Raw genomic sequence first — 5,369 nt, forward strand, 5'->3', positions numbered from 1 at the left:
GCCTGTGCTGGGGGCAGGGGGACAGTGCTGAGCAGTCAACGGGGGAGTCCTGTGGGGTGCAGCACCCCGAGCCCAGCCCTCTTCTGGGGCCGGGGGGTGGGGTTCATCTGCCCACCCTTCTCCTGGGATGAGCAGGGGTGGTAAGATTAGGACCGGAGAAGCTGGGGCCCGTCCTTTCTCGGGGCTGGTCCTCTGTCTGCATTAACCAGCCCACAGCTGCAGCACTTACCACATGCGTTCCCCCGATGCCTTAGCCTCTGAACCCTGACCTGAGCCTGAGCCAGCCCCGCTGAGCCCAGACCTGCCCCAGGCTGCCACCTGGCTGGCTGTCTGTCTGTCTGGGTGATGCCTGCCTGCTCCCGGAGTCCCAGCTGTCACACCTCCCTGCTGTGGTCCGAGGGTTCATGTCCCTCCCAAAATCACGTGGGGACCCTAACCCTCAGAAGGGATGGTGTGAGTAGGTGGGCCTTGGGGAGGTGCTGAGATCCTGAGCGTGGTGCTGCCATCCCCGGGATCAGGGTCCTTCTAAACGAGGCTGCGGAGAGCTCCTGCACCCCGTCCACCCCGCCAGAACCCAGTGAGAAGGCTCCAGCCTAGAGCCAGGCAGAGGGCCCTCAGCTGACCACGCTGAGGCCTTAGATCTTGGACTCGCCTGCTTCCGGAACTGCAAGAAGTAAATCCACGGTATGTTTAATCCACCCAGCCCACAGCGTTTCGTCACTGCAGCCCAAGAGGGCTGAGACCCCCACCCACCCCGCCGAGGTCAGAGCTTCCTCAGACTCTTCGCTGCCCCCCATGGGCTCTGACGGGCCGTCTGCCGCCCCAGCCCCTGGAATCCCTGACTCCTGCACCGGGATCACCTCCTCTGTGTTGGCGACGCCTGCCCACTTCTGAGCCTGGGGCTGCGCAGTGGGCTCGCTCCAATCACCAGGGTTTGTGCTGCCTGCTGGCCCCCTGCCTCCCCTCCTGCATCTCGCACCCCCTGTGATTCAGGAAAAGACGCACCCGGAGCCGCAGCGGCTCTCAGAGTCCCGGTGGGAGGAGTGGCTGTTGCTAAGTGACTCCATGGGGCCAGCTTGGCTGCCCTCAGTTAGTCAGAGAGTCAGTATTCCAATCCATTTTATTGCAAAAGCAAATGTTACAATTCAGATTTCCTTCCATATGCAAAAATAATTTTATATCTTTAAATCACATAATCACTGTTAATTGATTCTATTTTATAAATGGAGCAATTACTTTGTACAAAAAAGTCAGGAAATAGTCTAAAATGATATCAATTTGAATATTACTCATAAATGGTACAAATTAAACCGTTAAAGTTCATATTTTACAAATGTTAAGTGACAAGGCCTGTGAACAGTTTTTTTTTTTTTTTAATCTTAAGGTTTTTACTGTCTAAAACTTTTTTTTTTAAATGAGTATATAAAAAGGGACTTGTTTGGCCTTGGTTCAAAATAACACAGATGGTGAAGAAAGCCTGATGGTGGGTGAGGTTCTTTTGATTGAAAGCAGTGAAAACTTTCTATGATTTCTGAAGAACAAAGGGCGTGTCGGGAAGGGTTCTGTGGCTCACTGCCCTGGGGATGGCTGGACCCTTGGGCCCCGGAAGGAAGGGGAGTAAGGCTGAGACCCCCTGCCGCCCTTTCCGGGGTGGTGACCCCTGGCTCTAAGAGTCATAGTCTCCTGTCAACAGACTCAGCAAGATCTCAGAGCATGTGTGGCTCAGCTCCGGAGAGGAAGAGGAGACACTACACCCAGAAGGCGAAGGGCAGGCATCGCGGGCAGCAAAGCCGACGTCTGACTACGGCAGATATTTCAGTGATGGGGGAAAAGCAGCCCACTTCCAGGCATGCGGACCCAGACACATCATCAATTTCAGATAAGCGATCAATAACAGGTTAGGATTTAGTGGATGAAGCATTCTTTTGCAGATTTATAACATAATGATATTATGTTTGAAATATTTGTATTCTAAAACTCAGCCTAAGCATAACTATAAAAACCATTTGAGGTGGTGCATTTTTCCTAGCTTTTTGATAATTTTCTGAGATTGGAGTCACATATCCTTAAATTATTACCAAGATAATCTGGCATTTTATAAGAGTAGAGGAAAAATTACCAAAAATAAAATTCACACTTTGTAAAAGAAAAATTACCAAAAAAAAAAAATTCATCACGATGTTTACAAGCTGGGAAATAAATTTTGTGGAAATGTACCTAAAAAGATTCTCTGAGTACATTTTTTTACATTTGAATATTCATTGTGTTCAATCGATGGGAACTTGCCTCCCACATGGATTTGATTAAGGAGAATTTTTTATCTATTCATATCTGTTTCTATGTCTATCTGTTGGTCTACCTATCCATCTCCCCCACCATCTACCTACCAGCCTCTCTGACTTCCAGGCTGGCTGCCTTTTGGACCTGAGACATCTACAGACACCTGACATGTATATTCCCACTATGGAGTCAGTTCTGATCCAGGTGTGTATGAGAAGGTCCTTAATGCAGGGGAGCAAGGGGACTCTGTGGACGCTGGCAGGAAGCCTGTGGCCGGAGCCCAGGTAGGGGACACCCGGGCCATGACGGATGAGAAGGACTTGGTCACACAAAGCAGAGAAGGGCAAGTGTGATGCGGGCACAGCACGAGCTGAGGCTCCAGGGTGCGCAGAGATGGCAAGGAGCAGGTCTGGCTGAAGCCCAGGCTATATCTGGGGGTCTGTGGGGATAAGACAGTTTTCAAAGACAAGACCCTATCATTTCCCTCAAAAGCCCCAACTGCTCTGATGGGCAGGTCCCAACAAGCAAGGAAACTTGCCAAGCAGAAGGATCTCCAGAAACCTTTATTTTTAAAGAGTCGGAGCATGGAACCCAGAGGCAGGAGGGGGTGGAGGGGAAGATGAATGCAGGGGATGGTGAGGGCCTTGCTGCAGAAGGAGGGATGCTCAGCTTGTCCTGGTCCCTGTCCTGCACCTCCCCTGGAAGAGTCTAAACGGTGACTTGGTCGAGCAAAGTGCTGGAACAAACCAGGGGCACATGGCAGCCTTCAGACTGCACCTCTGCTTCCCTCGCCGGGTGCAGCCTGAACTCATGCCTTTATAACTCATTCCAGCTCTTTGTGGGTGTGGGATTGTACATAGATCTGCTTTCTTCAGTTAAAAATAAATTTTACATGATACTTTTATTCTCAAAAGTCTTTTTTCTAAGTGGAGAACTGCTCATCCTAACAAAAAAAAATGAGCATCTTGGCTTTTCATTTGTGGTTTTAGTCAGAAAAACGGTATCAAGATTCCCATTACTGGTCCAGCCTGCTGTTCTCATGAACAACAAAGGCAACATGGCCGTTTCACTCCAGACTCTATACACGCAGGTTCTTTTGCTTTGAGGATTCTTCTGCAGTGGTCTAATTTTAGTGAAAGTTGCTCAGTCGCATCTGACTCTCTGTGACCCCATGCACTATACTTTATGTGGAATTCTCCAGACCAGAATACTGGAGTGGAGCCTTTCCCTCCTCCAGGGGATCTTCCCAACCCAGGGATCAAACCCAAGTCTCCTGCATTGCAGGTGGATTCTTTACCAGCTGAGCTATCAGGGAAGCCCATTTTAAACAAGGTCTGATTTTAAACAAGGAGCAAAGTGAAGTTTTTGTTTGCCACACTGCTGATGGCCATTGCTGTTGAGTTAGGGTGGTCGAGGAGAGAAACAGCAAAGATAGAAAAGACCAACTGAAACACATCACAAAAAAGTGCAGCCTAGGGAAGTCCAAAAGGGAGAAGAGCAAGGTGCCAGAAACTGGAAAGAATTTACCTTAGTGAGGTCAGCTATAGACATTAAAAATGCTTTACCCTCTGCCTTAATATAAAATGGTGCCCAGGAATTGATAAGTCAATAATAACTCACGTGGATGTCGCATCGCAATAGATACGTACACAGGTGGGTATCTTCAGCAAAGAGGAAGAATTGAACAAATAGGAAGTAATAGGCACTCTGTAAATTCAGCCTAGGGTGAGGACTCTGAAGCTGCGAATATTCATAGAAGGAATTCCTCCAGTAGGAGTTCCCGCTCAGACTGACAGTAAGCATAGCTTCCATTGCTAATAAAAAGGTAACAAAGCTCTTCTTTCATTGTAATTCTGCTACTTCCAACCACAGAACAATATTGTTGTTTCATTCGATGCTGAATCTCTAACCCTGTGAGGCTCAGGTTGGCCTCAGCCCATGCGGTCAGCGGTGCCCACACCACACCCAGGGAGGCTCAGCAAGGAGTCTTCCTTCCAGCGCCGAGCTGAGCTCTGACACCTTGGAGCAAAGGGAAATTTCCAGTAGGGAGTGAGGGAGCCACAGCACCTGCCCTGGACTGGGGAGCTGGGCCCGGGATCCCAGGTGGTCGGGAAGGTGTCTGCGGGCCAGGTGAGGGATGCAGCCACGCTCTGCCCCCTCCTGATGACCATCCGCCATCCCGATGTTCTGGAATGCTCTTCTTACCCCTGTGCATGCAGGGGCCAATTGCATCCAGGGTGCCAGCGCCCTGGACAGGGAGATGCCCCCCTGTCTGCAGTGACCTGGGAGCTAGGGGCTTACCAAACGGAGGGTCCCCACAGGCTGGGCTTCATGGTGGGGGCCCAGGCCGTGTCCCCTCACAGGGCTGGTGTGGAGCTGCCTCTCCAGGCAAGGGCAGCTCTGTCCTGAGTTGTGAGGGGCTTCCCTCCACCCAGAGCACAGGAGGTCTGACAGTGCTTCCCTCCAGCGCAGGGAGCCCAGGCTGGGAGAGATGCTGGCTGGCCCGCTGCATGCCCGGAATCCCAGGTGCGCGTCATCTCCGCCTGGGGGCTGCGGCGGACAGTGGGCGTTGTCTGCACAGTGAGCTGGCAGTGAGGCTGGGGGTCATCTCCACCCAAGTGTAGCATCCCAGGGCCCCCATCCCAAACTCTCCTCCGGGCGCTGGCAGGCTCCACGGCGTGAGCCTGTGCTGGGCCCTCATTCCTGCCTTGCTTGGCTGGACAGGCAAACCCATCACAGCTGGAATGTTTTCCCCAAAGAGGCACGTCGTTGAAACTGATCTGAAAATGAAGGGCAACAAGTTTGAGAGCCTGCTTGGGTAAGGAGGGCAGATTGGAGGTATCAGTGGGTTTCTCCTTTTGCATTTTAAGGATAATAAGCTGTAAAAGGGTGATTTCCGTGAGAGTGTTTCAGAAAGGCATCCTGGCAGGGGTCCCAGAATGCGCCCCCCACCCACACTCGCCCTGCAGGACACGGGGGTTTCTGTGCTGGCCAGGCAAAGCCCAGCCCTGGGCCATCATCGGGGCCAGCCTGGTGCCCACAGTCCTGTGGGGTTTCTGCACAGGCCCGTTTATGGGGAGCTGGGGCTG

General features: G+C 51.6%; 1 long non-coding RNA gene across 1 annotated transcript; it reads left to right on the plus strand.

Moving 5' to 3' along the window:
• Positions 1–561: 561 nt before the first annotated feature.
• LOC129636949 (uncharacterized) lies at positions 562–3,117 on the plus strand. The gene is made up of 3 exons (XR_008707230.1): positions 562–684; positions 1,694–1,897; positions 2,391–3,117. It is a non-coding gene; the product is annotated as an uncharacterized LOC129636949 (long non-coding RNA).
• Positions 3,118–5,369: the final 2,252 nt, after the last annotated feature.

This window comes from Bubalus kerabau, chromosome 22 (assembly GCF_029407905.1).
Source record: "Bubalus kerabau isolate K-KA32 ecotype Philippines breed swamp buffalo chromosome 22, PCC_UOA_SB_1v2, whole genome shotgun sequence".
Lineage (NCBI taxonomy): Eukaryota > Metazoa > Chordata > Mammalia > Artiodactyla > Bovidae > Bubalus > Bubalus kerabau.